Source organism: Arvicanthis niloticus, chromosome 2 (genome assembly GCF_011762505.2).
Source record: "Arvicanthis niloticus isolate mArvNil1 chromosome 2, mArvNil1.pat.X, whole genome shotgun sequence".
In the NCBI taxonomy this organism is placed as follows: domain Eukaryota; kingdom Metazoa; phylum Chordata; class Mammalia; order Rodentia; family Muridae; genus Arvicanthis; species Arvicanthis niloticus.
In genome coordinates, this window is record NC_047659.1 from 52004608 (window position 1) to 52022977 (window position 18370).

General features: G+C 40.5%; 1 protein-coding gene across 5 annotated transcripts in view; it reads left to right on the plus strand.

Annotated features, from left to right (window-relative positions):
- The window catches only part of Osbpl6 (oxysterol binding protein like 6), a 181437-nt gene that overhangs the window by 76855 nt on the left and 86212 nt on the right, over positions 1 to 18370 (plus strand). For 4 of the 5 annotated variants that reach the window (XM_034494606.2, XM_034494614.2, XM_034494609.2 and 1 more), the window contains exon 2: positions 2605 to 2769. The gene's annotated coding sequence lies outside the window, so the exon portion shown is untranslated. Of the gene's footprint in view, positions 1 to 2604; positions 2770 to 18370 lie in introns of those variants that run through there. The other variant, XM_076928936.1, reaches the window with a different exon arrangement.

Sequence of the window (18370 nt, forward strand, 5' to 3'; positions counted from 1 at the left end):
CTTGTTAAACATCAATTAGGTTCTGCTCATAAAAGAGAACCATTCCTGTCTCTGCCTTGGGCAGACTTCTTACCTGAGCTTTAAGAATTAATCTTCTACAGGTACTCTCACCTGGTTTGAGCAACTAGACTCAAACTCTATAAACTTCTCACCTTTGGACTTCTTTCCTGTGTGCAGTTTCTATGCAAAGTGAAACTCTGGGCAGGTTCTTAATTAAAATAAAGGTGACTTATCACTTGGTGAACGATTTTTTTTTAACAAAACAAGATATTTACCTGGGAATTTATAATGCAGATATTACCATATAGCTCTGGCTATCCTCATCAATTAATATGTACAGCCATAATATCCATTAATTTCTGGCTCTCAGAGATGTTTGTTTATGTCTGAAGTGTGTAATAATTTTAACCCAGACCACTCAGTCCCCTGGAAGGTCACAGCAGATGTCTACATGAACACTAATAACAGTCTCAAAACAAGCCAAAACGCCTCGATCTTGGCACTGCACAACAGTGCAAAAGCCTTCCCTTATCATGATGGACAATAATAGATCTCATGCCTGTGTAAGGCACACACAAATTAAAACCTGGTAACTTACCATTCTGAACTCTGTCCTATGCTGTGTTAGGGTGTGGATGGGGTATTTGAGATATGAGCCCTGCTTCTGAGAGTTTATTTTCAGTGGTGAGGACTAGATATGAACAGAAGTCACTCTGATACCAGGGTGACCTCACAGGAGGACAATAGACCAAAAGCCTCAGGGAAGGGAGTTGAGAAGATTGGTGAATTAGCCAGGGACTGAGCTTCAGAGGGAGATTCTGAAGGGTGTATTGGCCAAGAAGATAGGAGAAGGAAGTGGAGAAGTGAGAAAGTGTTCCTTGGGCCCAGGTCTGGTTTGCACAGGCTGTGAGGATACAGAGAGGATGTAGGGAAGAAGGAGTGTTCTTACTTAGGGGCCCAAGACTCACTCTGCATCACCCTCTTCTTTAGAGGTGGGATGGAGGGAAGGGCCGGAAACCCTGACTGTATCACATCATCCTCTGTTCTTGACCTTTTCACTTTTGAAATGCTAAGAAGTTGAGAAGAGTGTCTAGGGAAGAAAATGGGGTAGGGGAGAGTAGAAGGAACTTCCACATAGCCCAGGACTCTAATATACTCCTTCCTTCAGTTTGTGCCAGAAGCTTGATAGAATCTTTCACTGACATAAGCAAGGAGAAGGTGGCTAGTAGAGTTTCTGTTCTGAAAAATTTAGATTTCACCATCTGCCTACAATTAATTGTGTAAGATTAAAGGGCATGAATGGAATCCTGTGTGCCAAAAATTAAAAGATGCCGTGCCGAGCACAGAAACAATCTTGATGGATATTAACCATACTCCATCTATGCCCTCAGCATTATCTACTGTTAAGTTTGCTTAGATCTAAAATATATAACACATATAATAGATTTATTCTTGATTCAAGAGATGGAGAGGAATTTGGAAGAAATGCTTTTGGGCACAAAGATACTCACAAAGTGATCAAGCTGGACACGGTGACTCCCTGTGATGCCAGCACTTAGGAAACGGAGGCAGGAGGATCTCCAGAAGTTCTGGCTCAGTGTGGACTACAGAATAAGACCCTATATTAACCCTTCCCCTTAAAAAAAAAAAAAAAAGAATAACCAGTCCATCCATAGCATTGAGAGTCGACAGGCCCCTTTTGCAGTTTCAGTAGGCCATGGTCTGTTAAAAAAGAGAGTAGATAGGGACACACTTTCAATAAGTAAACTCCCCCCCCTCAAAATTAGTTTTTATTTATATTCATTTACTTTACTTTTCTCCAAGACAAGATTTTACTGTGGAACTCAGGCTGACCTCAAAATCGAAATCGTCCTGTTTCAGCCTCCCAGGAACCAGGAGTATTGGTGTGGATCACAGCATCTAGCTTGATGAATACTTTTAGTGCTGTGTAGAGCTTGCCAGAGAGGAGTCTGTGGCTTGAGGGAAAGGGCTGCCTTTGTGTTTCAGGGTCAGAGGGCACCTGGTGTAATTGGTGAGGCGTCTGCTTTGGGACTGGCTTTTTCCTTTATCCTTAAAGTAAACATTTGTTTTCTCAGTCTGTGTATTTTGGCTTCCTGAGAGATAATGCCAAGTTGAAAACTGTATTCTGTGATAGTACCGTCAGCAGCAGGTCTACTCTTGAGGGGCAAATTGGAGAGGACACCTGGGTCTTGTCAGTAGAGTCACAAGCTCATGTGATGATCTTGCTTCATGCCTGTTATCTGTAAAGTACTGCCTAGTATTTATTCATGTTTCATCAGGAAGCTGAGCTTGCTTCTAGACAATGGACTCATGGACTTTGTCCTCACTGAGAGTATTCGCTGTGTCACCCGAAGGCTCTCTCTCAAGACTCTGGGCAGAGTGCAGGTGTGAATCAGCAGTGTGAGCACTGAGCAGGGCAGTGGTCATGTCTTTGCAGCTAGGTAAACAGAGCTGAAGCAGTAAAAGCCGAAATGGCCAGTCCAAGCCCCCTCATCCAGAGAGCTGTTGGGGGAGACATCTTCTGGAGTGTGTCGTGGACATTGTGTGGAAATGCCCTGTGTGATTGTTGTCACTCTCTTCCAGGTTCTTGCTGGGAAACCAACAAAAGAAGACAGTTACGGCACCAGCAGTGCCAGCAGGGCTGACAGACCGAGGCAAAGCAAGAATAGCTGAAGGCATCCGAGGCCAAATCCACTGAGAAACAGTTGTGATGGTGCAGCCAAGCTAGAACACTGACACAAACCAAAGGTGAGTGTGAAGAACACACACCTGCAGCAAATGCAGGGTGGATCAGGCGGTCTGAATAACAACAATAATGACACGTCACCACGTCATGGCAAGGGGCTTCTTTATACCCTCTCATCTGATCTTAAAATAGTACATCACAATCCCTGTTATGTTTAGTCATCTCAGGAAAAAGTTCCAGTTGACTTTCTTTTAAAGGAAAGTACGTAAGCATTCAAAAGTATTGGTTAACTTTTATATTTCTATTTACAGCCTATTATGTAGAAGCAAGACACTACCCTTCACTTCTTGAGTGTCAGCTTGCAGACCTCAGCGTTAACATGGCTGTAGTGTTACCTTTGGTTTCCTTATATGGTTGCATGCAGACAACATTGTATGAGCATGCACACAATAAAATTTTTCTGTTTTGTTTTTTGTAAAGAAACTTGGTTCTGGTTTTGCCCAGGAGACTAAAATGATGAGTTCAGAGCCAGCAGGGTTTTATGATCTGCTTGTCATTTTTGGCGTTTACACATACTGCATTTTTAGTGCCAATTCATATGTTCCATTTGACATATTAGGCCATGTGAGTTTGGCCTTCAACCCTTGGACACCACCCCTCCCCCGCATCGTTGCTATCCATAGCGCTCTGCCTTCCCATGTGGAAATCTGTGGTGCTAGTGCTTGCTCTTGGGGGAGGCTTGCCCACTGCATACCCTCCTCACACTTGCTTGTTCTGGGTGCAGACAGTGGTGGTGATAGTGGAGACGATTATATAGACATAGGTAATCTGGGGAATCTTCATGGATTCTAATACCACTCTCCTATTTCTTCATGAGCCGGTCCTTGGGAGCATAGGAGCCAAAGCTCAGGAATAATTTAGTGTAATCATATGATTCGAGAAGCTTTCTGCTCCTAGATTCATTCATTCAAATGACGATTTGCAAACTAATAGGACACAGGTCAGTTTTTAGACCAAGAAATAAATATATATATATATATATATATATATTTATATTTATATATATATATATGAAATATATATATATATTTCAGTTTACTACATATAAACACTTCACATAAAAAGTCAGAAATCCTCTGTTAGAAAATGTACAACGTGATTGTTATCACCCTAATGATTACTATTGGATAGTCTTTAGCATTCCATCAATATTTAATCAACTAGTTCTACAGATCGATGGTACCTGCCAGGCACCTACTTGAAAGCCATGCCATTTAAGAGCTCTGCTTCTTTCCCCTTTCCTCATGTGAGCTCACTTCTGTGAACGTCAACAGGACTGATTGTATTTATTCTCTGCCATTATTTTAATGTTTATTATTTTATATCAAACATAAGTTTTGAGAAGAGTTCTCCCACCTTAGGGACTTACTAAATTTACCTGGAAAAAAGAAAGCCTTTTCTAAGGTAGGATGTCCCATTGATCTTGAGAGAACTGATTTGCACAGGGTTGCAGCCTGAATTGTTTTATTTAGATGCGGTGTTGGCATCTTTTTGTTTATCTTCGTTTGTTTTTGTATTTGTGTTTTTTGAGACAGGGTTTCTCTGTGTAGTCCTGGCTATCCTAGAATTCATTCTGTAGACTAGGTTGTCCTTGAATTCAGAGATCTGCCTGCCTCTGCCTCCCAACCCCACCCACCAGCTCAGTGTTGTCATCTTAAAGTTCGGTATTTTATGACATAAGAGTTCCATTATTTGGTTTAATTGTCATGCTAACAGCATGTAAAAGCAACACATTGATCTGATTCCTTTTTTTCTTTTATCTTTTTTTATTGGATATTTTATTTACATTTCCCCTTACCCTCAAACCCCCACCAAGGAACCCCCTATCCCATCCCCCCTCCTCCTGCTTCTGTGAGGATGTGCACCCACCTATCCCCCCACTCCCACCTCTCCACCCACAAATTCCCCCACACTCAGCGTTCAGCCTTCATGGGACCAAGAATCTCCTCTCCCACCTATGCCTGACAAGGCCATCCTCACCTACATATACAGCTGGAGCCATGGGTCCATCCCTATGTGCTCCCAGGCTGGTGGTTTAGACCCTGGGGACCTCTGGTTGGTTGGTATTGTTGCTCTCCTCATGGGGCCACAAACCCTTTCAGTTCCTTCAGTCTTCTCTCTAACTCCTCTATTGAAAACCTCATGATCAGTTCAATGGTTAGCTGTGAGCATCTGCCTCTGAATGTGTCAGACTCTGGCAGACCTCTAAGGAGACAGCTATATCAGGCTCCTGTCAGCATGCACTTCCAGACATCCATATCAGCATCTACCTTTGGTGACTGCACATGGGATGGATACCCAGGTGGAATGGTCTCCAGAGGGCCCCTCCTTCAGTTTCTGTCCCACACTTTGTCTCCATATTTGCTCCCTTGGGTATTTTGTTACTCCTTCTAAGTAGGACCAAGGCACCCACACTTGGTCTTCCTTCTTCATGAGCTTCATGTGGTTTGTGAGTTGAATCTTGGCTATTTCAAGCTTTTGGGCTAATATCCACTTATCAGTTAGTAAATACCATGTGTGTTCTTTTGTGATTGGGTTACCTAACTCAGGATATTTTCTAGTTCCATCTGTTAAACTAAGAATTTCTCAAATTCATTGTTTTTAATAGCTGAGTAATATTTCATTGTGTAAATGTACCACATTTTTTGTATCCATTCCTCTGTTGAAGGACATCTGGGTTCTTTCCAGCTTCTGGCTATTATAAATAAGGCTGCTATGAACATAGTGGAGCATATGTCCTTGTTATATGTTGGAGCATCTTCTTGGTATATGCCCAGGAGTGGTATAGCTGGGTCCTCAGGTAATGCTAAGTCCAGTTTTCTGAGGAACCGCCAGACTGATTTCCAGAGTGGTTGTACCAGCTTGCAATCCCACCAACAATGGAGTAGTGTTCCTCTTTCTCCACATCCTCACCAGCATCTACTATCACCTGAGTTTTTGATCTTAGCCATTCTGACTGGTGTGCGGTGGAATCTCAGGGTTGTTTTGATTTGCATTTCCCTGATGACTAAGGATGTTGAACATTTCTTTAGGTGCTTTTCTGCTATTCGAGTTTCCTCAGTTGAGAATTCTTTGTTTAGCTCTGTACCCCCATTTTTAATAGGGTTATTTGGTTGTCTAGAGTCTAATTTCTTCAGTTCTTTGTATATATTGGATATTAGCCCTCTATTGGATGTAGGATTGGCAAAGATCTTTTCCCAATCTGTTGGTTGCAGTTTTGTCCTACTGACAGTGTCCTTTGCCTTACAGAAGCTTTGCAATTTTATGAGGTCCCATTTGTCAATTCTTGATCTTAGAGCATAAGCCATTGGTGTTCTGTTCAGGAACTTTCCCCCGTGCCTAGGTATCCGGGGGTCTTCCCCATTCCGAGCCCCTCTGTGTCCCCTTCGCCCGCGAAAGAGGCACGTGAGGCAGTGTTCGGGTAGTTACCACAGCGAGGCTTTATTCTTGTATCAGCAGAAGCGGAAAGATCCCAAGCCTGGAAAAGGCACTGCTATATGTACCCTAGAGTGGCGTGTTCACTTCTGATTGGCTGTTCACTCATTACCCATAATACGCCCTGGGATGGGCAGTGACTTTGGCGTGCTTTTTGCCTTTTGCACCTGTGTAGTTAGTTGTTTACTTGTGGGAGGACAGGATGCCTGCGCCATCTTGTAATGGCGAATGTTATCACGCTCACGCTGCTCCTAACACTTCCCCAACTTCTCTTCTATTAGTTTCAGTGTATCTGGTTTTATGTGAAGGTCCTTGATCCATTTGGACTTGAGCTTTGTACAAGGAGATAAGAATGGATCGATTTGCATTCTTCTACATGCTGACCTCCAGTTGAACTAGCACCATTGTTGAAAATGCTGTCCTTTATTCACTGGACAGTTTTAGCTCATTTGTCAAAGATCAAGTGACCATAGGTGTGTGGGTTCATTTCTGGATCTTCAATTCTATTTCATTGATCTTTTTGCCTGTCTCTGTACCAATACCATGCAGTTTTTATCACTAGTCCTCTGTAGTACAGTTTGAGGTCAGGGACGGTGATTCCCCGGAAAGTTCTTTTATTGTTGAGAATGGTTCTTGATATCCTGGGTTTTTTGTATTCCAAATGAATTTGCAAATTGCTCTTTCTATGTCTATGAAAAATTGATTTGGAATTTTGATGGGGATTGCATTGAATCTGTAGATTGCTTTTGGCAAGATGGCCATTTTTACTATATTAATCCTGCCAATCCACGAGCATGGGAGATCTTTCCATCTTCTGAGATCTTCTTCGATTTCTTTCTTCAGAGACTTGAAGTTCTTGTCATTCAGATCTTTCACTTGCTTGGTGAGATTCACACTAAGGTATTTTATATTATTTGTGACTATTGTGAAGGGTGTCATTTCCTAATTTCTTTCTCAGCCTTTGAGTAGAGAAAAGCTATTGATTTGTTTGAGTTGATTTTATATCCAGCCACTTTGCTGAAGTTGTTTATCAGGTTTAGGAGTTCTCTGGTAGAAGTTTTAAGGTCACTTAAGTATACTATCATATCATCTGCAAATAGTGAAATTTTGGACTTCTTCCTTTCCTATTTGTATCCCTTTAACTTCCTTTTGTTGTCTAATTGCTCTTGCTAGGACTTCCAGTACTATATTGAATAAGTAGGGTGAGGTGGGCAACCTTGTCTAGTCCCTGCTCTTAGTGGGATTGCTTCAAGTTTCTCTCTATTTAGTTTGATGTTGGCTACTTGTTTGCTGTATATTGCTTTTATTATGTTTAGGTATGGGCCTTGAATTCCTGATCTTTCCAAGACTTTTACCATGAAGGGATGTTGAATTTTGTCAAATGCTTTCTCAGCATCTACTGGGATGATCATGTGGTTTTTTTCTTTGAGTTTGTTTATATAGTGAATTACATTATTGGATTTCTGAATATTGAACCATCCCTGCATTCCTGGGATAAAGCCTACTTGATCATGATGGATGATTGTTTTGATGTGTTCTTGGATTCGATTTTCGAGAATTTTATTGAGTATTTTTTCATTGCTATTCATAAGGAAGATTGGTCTGAAGTTCTCTTTTTTGTTGGGTCTTTGTGAGGTTTAGGTATGAGTGTGATTGTAGCTTCATAGAACGAATTGGGTAGTGTTCCTTCTGTTTCTATTTTGTGGAATAGTTTGAAGAGAAATGGTATTACGTCTTCCTTGAAGGTCTGATAGAATTCTGCACTAAAACCACCTGGTCCTGGGCTTTATTTTTGTTTGTTTGTTTTGTTTTGTTTGTTTGTTTTTTGTGGGGAGACTGTTAATGACTGCTGCTATTTCTTTAGGGGTTATGGGACAGTTTAGATGGTTTATTTGCTCCTGATTTAACTTTGGTACCTGATATCTGTCTAGAAAATTGTCCATTTCATCCAGATTTTCCAGTTTTGTTGAGAATAGGCCTTTGTAGTAGGATCTGATGACTTTTTTTAATTTCCTCAGTTTCTGTTGTTATGTCTCCCTTTTCAGTTCTGATTTTCTTAATTTGGATACTGTCTCGATGCCCTCTGGTTAGTCTGGCTAAGGGTTTATCTATCTTGTTGATTTTCTCAAAGAACCAGCTCCTGGTTTTGTTGATATGTTGTATAGTTCTTTCTGTTTCAACTTAGTTGATTTTAGCCTTGAGTTTGATTATTTACTACTGTCTACTCCTCTTGGGTGTATTTGCTTCTTTTTGTTCTAGAGCTTTCAGGTGTGCCTTCAAGTTGCTAGTGTATGCTCTCTCCAGTTTCTTTTTGTAGGCACTTAGAGCTGTGAGTTTTCCTCTTAGCAGTGCTTTCATGGAGTCCCACAAGTTTTGATATGATGTATCCTCATTTTCATTAAATTCTAAAAAGTCTTTAATTTCTTTCTTTATTTCTTCCTTGACCAAGTCATCATTGAGTAGAGCATTGTTCAGTTTCCACGTGTATGTGGGCTTTCCATTGTTTTTGTCATTACTAAAGACCAGCCTTAGTCCGTGGTGATCTGATAGGATGCAAGGGATTATTTCAGTCTTTTTGTATCTGTTGAAGCCTGTTTTGTGACCAATTATATGGTCTATTTTGGAGAAGAAGGTACCATAAGGTGCTGAGAAAAAAGTATATTCTTTTGTTTTAGGATGAAATGTTCTATGGATATGTGTTAAATTCATTTGGTTCATAACTTCTGTTCATTTCATTGTGTCTCTGTTTAGTTTTCTGTTTCCATTATGTGTCCATTGCTGAGAGTGGGGTGTTGAAATCCCCCACTATTATTGTGTGAGATGCAATGTGTGCTTTGAGCTTTAGTAAAGTTTCTTTTATGTATGTGGGTGCCCTTGCATTTGGAGCATAGATGTTCAGAATTGAGAGTTTATCTTGGTAGATTTTTTTCTTTGATGAGTATGAAATGTCCTTCTTTATCTTTTTTGATTACTTTTGGTTGAAAGTTGATTTTATTTGTTATTAGAATGGCTGTTCCAGCTTGTTTCTTGGGACCATTTGCTTGGAAAATTGTTTTCCATCCTTTTACTCTGAGGTAGTGTCCATCTTTGTCACTGAGGTGCATTTCCTGTATGCAGCAAAATTCTGGGTCCTGTTTATGTATTCAGTCTGATAGTCTACATCTTTTTATTGGAGAATTGAGTCTATTGATATTAAGAGATATTACGGAAAAATGATTGTTTCTTCCTGTTATTCTTGTTATTAGATGTGGAATTATGTTTGTGTAGCTATCTTCTTTTGAGGTTGTTGGAAGATTACTTCCTTGCTTTTTCTAGGTTGTAGTTTCCCTCCTTGTGTTGGAGTTTTCCATCAACTATCCTTTGAAGTGCTGGATTTGAGGAAAGATATTGTGTAAATTTGGTTTTGTTATGGAATATCTTGCTTTCTCCATCTATAGTGATTGAGAATTTTGCTGGGTATAGTAGTCTGGGCTGGCATTTGTGTTCTCTTAGGGTCTGTATGATATCAGTCTAGGATCTTCTGGCTTTTTTAGTCTCTGGTGAGAAGTCTGGTGTAATTCTTATAGGTCTGCCTTTATATGTTACTTTACCTTTTTCCCTTACTGCTTTTAGTATTTTTTTCTTTGTGTTGTGCATTTGATGTTTTAGTTATTATGTGACGGGAGGTATTTCTTTTCTGGTCTAGTCTATTTGGAGTTCTGTAGGCTTCTTGTATGTTCATGGACATCCCTTTAGGTTAGGGAAGTTTTCCTCTATAATTTTGTTGAAGATATTTACTGGCCCTTTAGTTAGGAATCTTCACTCTCATCTATATCTATTAGGTTTGGTCTTCTCATTGTGTCCTGGATTTCTTGGATGTTTTGGGTTAGGAGCTTTTTGCATTTTGCATTTTCTTTGACAGTTGTGTCAATGTTTTCCATGGTATCTTCTGCACATGAGATTCTCTCTCCTATTTCTTGTATTCTATGACTCCTGATCTCTTTCCTAGGTTTTCTATCTCCAGGATAGTCTCCCTTTGAGATTTCTTTATTGTTTCTACTTACACTTTTAGATCCTGGATGGTTTTGTTTAATTCCTTCACCTGTTTGGTTGTGTTTTTTGAAATTCTTTAAGGGATTTTTGTGTTTCCTCTTTATGGGCTTCTACCTGTTTACCTGTGTTCTCCTGTACTTCTTTAATGGAGTTATTATGTCCTTCTTAAAGTCCTCTATAATCATCATGAGAAATGATTTTAATTCTGAATCCTGCTTTTCCGGTTTGATGTGGTGTCCAGGGCTTGCTATGGTGGGAGAACTGGCTTCTGATGATGCCAAGTAACTTTGGCTTCTGTTGCTTATGTTCTTGTGCTTGCTTTTCACCATCTAATTAACTCTAGTGCTCCCTACACTCACTGTCTCTGACTGGAGCCTGTCTTTCCAGTTATCTTGCTTGTGTCAGAACTCCTCAGGGTCCAGATGTCTCTGTGATCCTCTGATCCTGAGCTCCTGGGTGGAAGAACTCCTGGAACTCAGCCCACCTCTGGGATCCTGAAATCCTGCTGCTCTGAGTGCAGTGGTTCCGCTAGGATGTCTCAGGATATGATGACTTCACGGGAGCAGACCAGCTAGGTCGATCTGACTCTTCTTAGAATGACTTCTGTAGGGATTGAGAGTCCATTTTCTAGCTGGCACATCTGAGCCCAGGGATGATTCATTGAGCAATTTGTTGTGCCCTTTATCTGGGCAACTTTGTGACACAGAGAGATATTGCCATCAGAAGGCACAGTGTGATGCATTTAGTCAAGACTTTCCCTCCAACTTGATCAATATCCTGTTGTAAATTGATCAACAGTAATTCTTCATTCAGTAAACCTGCTGTTAATTTGAATTGGACTCAACTGTGGGTCTTTGCCATGGGATCATTTTATCGTGTGAGTCATTGTGGATGCCCCACTTCCCTGTCCACATTAGCTAAACTCAAACGTGGAAGACTGACAGGCTCTCAAAGCAATGTTTTCTTTAAAGAAAGGAAGAAGAAAATATTTTACTGGAACAATTTACAAAGTTTCCCCCCATGACTCATTTGGTTCTGTCTCTTAAACAGATTTTAAACCTAGGCTGTCCATTTTCAAACATTGACACAAATAAGGGGGAACATATGACTCTATTTTTAAATATAGCTTAGGGTCAGGCTGCTAGCTCATTTCTTAAGTCTGTATTTTTGGTAGAACCTGACCACATGCACAAGTGAAATGCCCGTGAGCCTTCCGACTATCAAATTTAGATTCACGGAAATAAAATACTTGGGGGTTTATATCCACATGTTGGCTGAACAGTGACATAACTATACAAGGAACAGACTCTGTGAGGTGCGACTCAGGCCTGGGGAGATGGCTCAGTTGGTAAAATATGTAGAGGGACCTGGGTTCAGATACCCAGCATGCATGTAGAAGCTGGTTCTTCACATCTGGATCTTAGCTCTGGAGAGGCGGTGTCTGGCCAAGCAGTGAGCGCTGATTCAGTGAGAGGCCTGTCTCAGAAGGTTCATTGTTTCTTTTAGCAGATAAACAAAACAAAGCTCATATTTCATTTGGTTAGTTTGTCTCTTGACTTTTATCTATGATATCCCCTCCCTCTTTTTTTTTTTTCAAGCCCTTCTCCTGTTGAGGAAACTAAACTACTTAGGCAATAGAATGTTCCAGGTACCGAGCACAGCTGCTGTTGTTACTTTTTACTCGGTAACTACGTTTATTACATCTTGGAAGTCAGGTTAGATTCAGAGACAGGAGCTCTGCTTCTGCCGTGGTGTATGCCTCATATCATGCCTCCTGGGAGGTGCATAGGGCTGGGCTTTCCTATGCTGGGTGGCACTGCAGCTTCAGGGAGAATATCCTAGTCCCCCAGTGTGATCATGGTTTGTTAACCCTACAGATTTTACTACAGATTTATTGCCTGAATACATCATTCCATTAGCAATGGTAAAATGGTGATTCTTCCTTCCCACCTAACATTTCTTCCATACCTACTTTTGGGATCTATTAACAAAGCCCTTCTCTCCCTGGCTAACGTTTGCTGACCCTGAAGTAAGTGCACTGAGGAACAACAGAATAGGCACTTCAGATTGTTCCCTTATAACATTATCAAAATTGGCACATCAGTTTCTTCCAAGGTAAGAAATGGATTATTGCTGGGCGGTGGTGGCGCACGCCTTTAATCCCAGCACTTAGGAGGCAGAGGCAGGCGGATTTCTGAATTCGAGGCTAGCCTGATCTACAGAGTGAGTTCCAGGACAGCCAGGGCTACACAGAGAAACCCTGTCTTGAAAAAAAAAAAAAAGGATTATTTTTTTAAATGGTTTTTTTTTTTTTTTTTTTTTGCATTTTAGAGAGTTCTTTTTTTTCAAAAGCATAATTGCAAATTAATGAATTTTCAGTATTTATAATGTTTATATTTTATATTGATATATATTTGATCTGTTGCAGTCTTTACTGTTATGGATGATGCTCAGTTCAGGATGCTTTGTTCTTCGGAGCTCCTTAGGTTGGCTGCTACATGTACAGATGCAGAAGAGAACCTGTTATATCAAGTCACACTAACTCTCTCATGAACAACTCACTCATCATGACCCAGTCCCAGCCCAGGACTAGTCCAGAGCATCCCGGAAGCACACTTAATGTTAGTTCTTTGGCCCTATTTTTTGTTGCAATCACAGACTGCCTCAACTCCTCTTGCATATGTACACCCACTATTCCTAGGGACTTTGGTTCTGTCAGTACAAAACGGATTTTACAACAATAGCTGAGCATCGAGAGCCACCAATGTTTGCAGTCCTTTTTGTAGAACCCAATTGTAAAAGTAACTTATTTGCCAGATGTAATTGTTGATTTTTTTCTTTAATTTTCTCAGATAAAGGGTTTAGATGAGAGCTATACCCAAGCTATGCTAATACCTGGGCGGATCCCAGAGGGTTTCTTTCTCTCTTCTAACTATCCCTAGGCCTAGGCCTGGAAGTTTCTAGTCTCTATACAATCTAATCTTCCAAGCTGGCGATTCAATGTAGCTTCTCTGAGCTTCTGACTGAATTGTTCTGCTCAGCCTCAAACTAACTTTGACAATATGTTCTGATCTTCTGGCTTTTTCTCATTCTCTGCTTCACTCTGTTTTTACCTGTGTCTAGCTTGTTCTCTCTGCAACCTGTCTCTGTAAAACTGTCATGCTAAAACTCCCTCCCTTCCTCTTTCCCTCCCTCCCTCCCTTCTTCCCTCCCCCTCCCTTCCTGTCCCACCCCTCTCATAACCTCTCTTTTCTGTACTGTTCTTGTGTGAGTTGGACGTGTCCAATCTCTGACTCATTCTGTCAAATTTTTCTCTGATTCATCACTTTGCCTAATAGCAAATGCATACATTAAAATTAAGAATTTGTACCAGATTTTCTTGAGTAAGCATTATGGGGTTTAATAAATTTTAATTATATATTTCTTTCCATTGAATACTCTTTGGTTCAAAATACTATTATGAAATTATTCAACTTATATAAAATAGTTACAAATTAATAATCTTAGTCTTAAGTGACTAATTATTGCTGTACTTTTTTGTAGAGAAAGAAGTTAACTGTTAGATTAGTTTTTTTACATTTTTTAGCACTATGAGTGCTTTCAAATATATATATGGAGTCAGGAGATGAATTTTTCCTTCAACCTCCTTTTGGTGTTAATATTGAATGTGTTTCTTGCTTGGCACTGAGATTTATTCTATTAAATCTTTAGTTTGATAGAGAATTTGAAGTATTTAAACTCATTGCATCATAACCTGGAGATGTTCCAGGAGGGACAGTGGGCTCCTTGGACTCTTGTGATCAGTTTGCACCATACTGAATGCATTTGTTAGCGTCCACTCTCCCTCATGGGGCAGCTCCAGACTGTTGAGAGTCATTCTCCAAGTGTAACGGAGAATTCCGAAGTTGTCCCATGTTCATCCCCTTGTTTCTTTTTTATTTGATAAATTGATAATTTATGTTGGTTTTTCTGGAATGATTATCTCTTCTTTGGATCAGTCAGGTGATCAAGGGTTTTGGTTTCTGGACACATTTCATACCATTTGACTGTGGGAAAATAAAAGGATTCATAGAAAATATAGGAAAAGTCATCCTTGTTTCATGCTCTCTTCATTCTTTCTCCAACGTGGCAGTTAATTCCTTGAACTCTGGTCTCAATAGCAGGCAGTGGGAGCGAGGAGGGGGCCCAATGCCTCATTCACCCACGGCCTTGTCATCTTTTAATAGGTCCTCTACTCGCTGCCTTGTTCTGAATCACAACAGTGTCTGCTACTTGTGGATTTTTTTTTTCAAATGCATTTTTACAGAGAATGATTCATGTTTTAATTATTCTAATTTGGAGCATTGTTTAAACTTTATCTCCTTGACTTGGTGTATCAAATGAATAAGGCCAGGAAATACTGTTTGAGTGAACCAACACAAGAGCACAGATTGACTTTGAAAGAGCTGGCTTTCAAAGCAGCAGTGCCTAAGTGGTGTTCCTGTGAGTGACGGTGCAGTGACTAACACACAGGCTTCCTGTAGTTCCGCTGTGCCTGACTGGTAACAGAAGGTTAGACTTTCAGAACTGCAAGTCATCTCACTGGATGTATCTTTTATTATGCATCTTATGTATCCCCTAGTATACACACACACACACACACACACACACACACACACACACACAATTTACTCATCCACATAAGCATTCATTCATTCTTTCATTTTTACCCAAGACTACTGAGTATTTGTTCAATGTTAACCTAGCATTGTTCGGAATCCCGGGTTGTGACAAGACATGAAGCTTCCGAGGGTAGATAGTAAGCTGGTACCCAAGTGATGTAACTACTGAGGCAGGTGTTGTGGAGGAAGTGAAAAAAATATTGTGCTAGAACATGGCAGGTGCTGTGCCTATTCAGAGTTAATGTTGGAATTGAGAACTAAATGGCAGTTTGCTGACTAAATATTCATAGTTTTGAAATTGGGAAGTATCGTAGAGTTTGCTTCAACAGTAACTGCAGGCTTGGCATTTGAGTTTATTTCAGTTTCTGAAGAGCTGGTGAAAACTGGAGAGTGTCCTGGAAGACGGGTACATGGAATGTTCTGGAATGCTCTTGAAACTTTCCTGCAAATCCAAAGTTGCTCCAAAACAAAACACTTGAAAAAGAAAAATTCAAGTGAAGAAATGCTATTTTTTTTTTTTACATCAAATCAAGTATAGGGTACCTCAGGTTTACATAAATGAAGAAGCCACATGTACACCTCATGTGTATGTTCGTGTATATAGTATGCATGTATGTGTGTGTATGTATGTATGTGTGTATGTATGTATGTATGTGTATGTGCATGTGTATGTATGTCCACTACATGTATGCAGTGTCTGCAGCTATCTGGGTGCTGGGAATTTAACACTATCAGCAAGATGGGGATTTTACCTCCTTTTGCAGAGATGCTTGTTTTGTTTTGTTTTGTTTTTTGAGATGGAGTTTCTCTTTCTGGCTGTCCTGGAACTCTCTATATAGACCAGGATGGATGGACTGGAACTCAGAGATCCACCTGCCTCTGCTTCCTGAGTGCTGGGAAAAGGAGGCTCTAGCTGGGCATGGTGGCACACAGCATTAATCCCAGATTAAACTCAGATTGTCAGGCTTGGGTACAATGTGCTCTTACCCACTGAGCCCTCTCTCTTTTGCTCAGTTCATACATTTTCTAAGCACAGGTGTTTGGTTTTGTGTTTTGTTTTTAAATACTGTGTTGGAGGAGATAGAGAAATCTGATATTGGCAAGAAAAATTAAATCATAATCTATTCCATAATTGAATTGCTCGTTGTCACGTGGTTATGCTCCACCCTCAGAGTTTCTTATTTATAAGTCTGGATAAGCTTAGGAACTCGAATTGCAGGTGTGTGCTCAGGTGTCATATCCGTCCCGTGCCATGATCTACAGACACTCTATGTAGGCATACGTGGTGTTTCCCAAGCTTTGGGGTTTAAGGGAAAGTACACCTTTTCATCTTGATCCAGCATCAAGTGACATTTCAAATTGTCCCTGAGCTTCTTCACTCACTGTCTTTGTGACAGGATATTCTCATGGCCAAATTGTATTCTTACCACTTTAAAATATGTGCTCCAATTGTTTAATTGATCAAATAAATCAAATATACTTCCAGACCCCAAATTCTGTTGCTATTTTCTTGTCTTCTTCTCGCCCTTACAGGATTTTAAAGAAAATTTTATTCCCCTTCTGCACTGTCAAAGGAAACCTATATATTCAATGTAATTTCCTTAAAGCTCCAATGGCATTTGTCTCAGAGATAGAAAAACAAAGCCCCAAGATTTAAACAGAAGCACAGAAAACTTTGGATTGCAAAGATAATCCCTAGCAACCACCCCCCTCCTAAAAAAAAAAAAAACCCCAAAAAACAAAGATGGTGCAAGTATCCCACTTGCCGATTTTAAGCCAGATTACAGAGACATAATAATAGAAACAGCACAGTATTGGCACAAAACAAGACACTTAGATTAATAGAATAGGATAAAAATCTCAGAGTTATATACATGCAGTAATAGCCACCTGTTTTTTTTTTTTTCTTTTACAAAGATGCCCAAAACAAATAGCCTCTTTGTGGTGGTTTGAATGGTAATGGCTCCCATAGGCCCATGAGTACTCTGTCTCCAGTTGATGGAACTACCTGGGAAGGATTAGGAATTATGGCCATGTTGGAATAGGTGTGTCACTCGGGGCAGGGCTTTGAGGTTTCCAGACCCCACAGCATTCCTAGCCCCTGCCTCGTGTTGCTTTTGGCTCAGATATGAGCTCTCAGCTACTACTCCAGCACCATCCTGCATCCCTGTTGCCATGCTCCACACCGTGATGGCTGTGGACTCACCCTCTGAAACTGTGAGTCCCAAATAAACTCTTTCATTTTTAAATTGTCTCGGTCATGGCACTTAATCACAGCAATATAGTAACTGAGACATTCTTCAACAAATGGGACGCCTACCGAACAAAAAGGAGCTGGACCTGTATCTTCCACCAAATATATAAACATCCGTTCAGAATGAATCAGAGCTGACAGTTCTGTGAGGGGAAAACACTTGAAGGTGAAGGCCTGGGAAGGGCTTCTTGGAAAGGATTATAGCAGCTCAGGAAGTAAAGCGGAGATATACATGGAATTAAAGCAGGTCTACACAGCAAAGGGAATGATTAATCAACAGAAGAGACAGCTTTCAGGATGAAAGAAAGTGCTTTCTATCTATACATTAGACAGAGGATGATTACATAGACTAAAAGAACTGAAAAAGCCAAACACCAAAAAATCCAAACAACCTAACCTATAAATGGGCCAGTGAAATAACAGTTCTTAAGACGTTAGGTGTAGATGGCCAATAAATACTTGAATGTTCACCAGCCTTAGCCGTTAGGGTGATGCAACTTAAAATTCCATTTTAGCCCAGTCAGGATGGCTACCAGCCACAAAACAAGCAACAACAAATGATGGCAAAGATGTAGGGGTCCCTTATAAACTACTGGTGGGGATGTAAGTTGGTGCAGCCAGTGTAGAAATCACTGTGAAGGTTCTTCCATAAAGTACAAGTAGTGTATGACTAGCTTACCACTTGTAAGCGTACACCCAAAAGAATCTAAGGCCATGCTGTGAAGAGACACCATGACCAAGAAAACACGTATAGAGGACAACATTTAATTGGGGCGCGCTTACAGTTTTAGAGGTCCAGTCCATTATCATCAAGGTGGAAAGCATGGCAGTGTGCAGGCAGACATGGTGCTGGAGGAGCCACGAGTTCTACATCTTGATCCACAGGCAGCAGAAGGGGACCGTGTTTTATACATGGTGGAGCTTGAACATATATAAGACCTCAAAATCTGCCTCCACAGTGACACAGTGCCTCCAACAAAGCCACACCTACTCCCAATAAAGCCACTTCCTATAGATCAAGCATTCAAACACATGAGCCTATGGGGACCGTACCTATTCAAACCACGTACCTCATAGGTACCTGCATATCTACGTTCATTGTAGCATTTTGTAACAACCAAGTCATGAACTCAGCCCAGGTGCCTATCAGTAAGTGAGCACAAAAAGAAGGGGAGGTATATGTCCACAGTGAAATTTTATTCAGCCATAAAGAAGAGTGAA